The sequence below is a fragment of the Aptenodytes forsteri genome, unplaced genomic scaffold (genome assembly GCF_000699145.1).
Source record: "Aptenodytes forsteri isolate BGI_AS27 unplaced genomic scaffold, ASM69914v1 Scaffold422, whole genome shotgun sequence".
Lineage (NCBI taxonomy): Eukaryota > Metazoa > Chordata > Aves > Sphenisciformes > Spheniscidae > Aptenodytes > Aptenodytes forsteri.
Window position 1 is genome coordinate 489,360 of NW_008795687.1, and position 1,686 is coordinate 491,045.

Genomic DNA, 1,686 nt, shown 5'->3' on the forward strand with positions numbered 1-1,686 from the left:
GCCCCCCCACCGTGTGATTTACGGGCTCTGCGCAGGCAGACAAATGGCAAAGGAAAACAGGGCAGGGGGGTCCCGCCGGCGAGGGGCTGCCTGTGCCCCGCGGGGGGGGAGAGGGGCCGTTTGCTCACTGCCTGCCAGGTCGGGTGGGCAGCGAACCAGTGCCGGTGCCAGTGCCAGTGCCAGGGAGCACGGCTGCCCCTGCCACGGTCCCGGCAGTGACAAGCCTTGGCACACATGGGGAGAGCCCCAGGGGGACCCGGTGGCCGGGGAGCCGCCTCACAAGATCCAGTCCCGCAGCCATGGGGCTTCGGCCATGGGGCGTAGTGGGACATGTTGCCACCCCGTTCCGTGGCCCAGATCCAGTCCCGCAGCCATGGGGCTTCGGCCATGGGGCGTAGTGGGACATGTTGCCACCCCGTTCCGTGGCCCCCAGGCCCCCCCACCAACCACCTTGCTCTGGAATTTGCAACATGCCCGCTGCGTCCCACAGCTGCTGTCCCAGCCCCCGGCAAGCCCCCGAGCTGGCCCTTTTTGCCTTATTAGCTGGAGATTTCCCCCGGCATCCCCCTCCGGCTGTGGGGACAGTGGCCAGATGGGGACTGCAGCTGGCATGGGCACCGCGGCCACTGCCAGGCCCCGGGGCCACATCCCCAGCAGCCCTGGGACCATCTGCCGGGAGCTGGGTCCCGCCTTTGCTGCCTTTGCTGCTTGACCTGCCGTGCCCGGAGCATCACCGAGCCACCGACCTCCGCTTGGCCGCGGGCCGGGGAGGAAGGCAGGCAGGAAGCCTCCTGCCTGCTCAGCTCAGCTGGCTGCCCCCCTGCCTGCTCTCGGGGGTGCCGGGCTAGGGGCCGGGGGGCTGAAGGCAGAGTGGGACCCGCACAGACCTCCCCAGTGAGCAGGAGCAAGGGGTGGCCATCGCCTGCGGTAGCGGATGCCCAGGAAGGACCGGGAGCTGACCGTAGGCTGGGAGGGCACCCCCAGCCCTCCCTGGGACGCTGGCGGCTCCCGCTGCTGCCAGCTCAGCTCTCCCCTCGCAGGAAAAGACTCTGTGTTTCCACTGCCGGCGCACACCTTCCTCCCTGGCGGGAGGAAACGCTCCTGGCCGCCTGGCAGTGCTGCCTGCAATGCTGCCCGTGCCCCTGACCATGTCCCCCCCCGCAGCGGGCAGGCGGGGTGCCAGCCCCTGAGGACAGAGGGGCGAGGGGTGCAGAGCATCCCCACGGGGCTGCCTGCCCTCACCGCTCCCTGCCCGCCCCAGGCATCCTCCTGGGCACAGACCCCGTCCCAGTGGGGGCACGGCGGGGTGTTGGGACCAGCATTTTCCACACAGGCATCCCCTCCGATCAACACCCCAGGGACCGCACCAGTGCCACCCGCTCCCGGGCACCTGCCCCATCCTGTTTTCTGCGCCCCGTCTTCGCCCTGTGCCGCCCTGCACGGGACCCAGGGCTGGCTGGGCACAGCTGGGCAGGGGTTGGGGGCACGCTACCCACGGGCTGGCACTGCACGTGGCATCGCTCCGGCCGGGGGTCGAGGGCTGCGCTGCGGGCTGGCCACGCGGAGGCCCTGGCACCGTCTGCGGCACTGCCGGGGTCTGGTACTACCATGGGCACGATCTGGAGCCCAGCCCTGCGTGCAAGGTGCCTGCAGCCAGGCCGGCGTGCCGGAGCAGGGCCAGGCCCG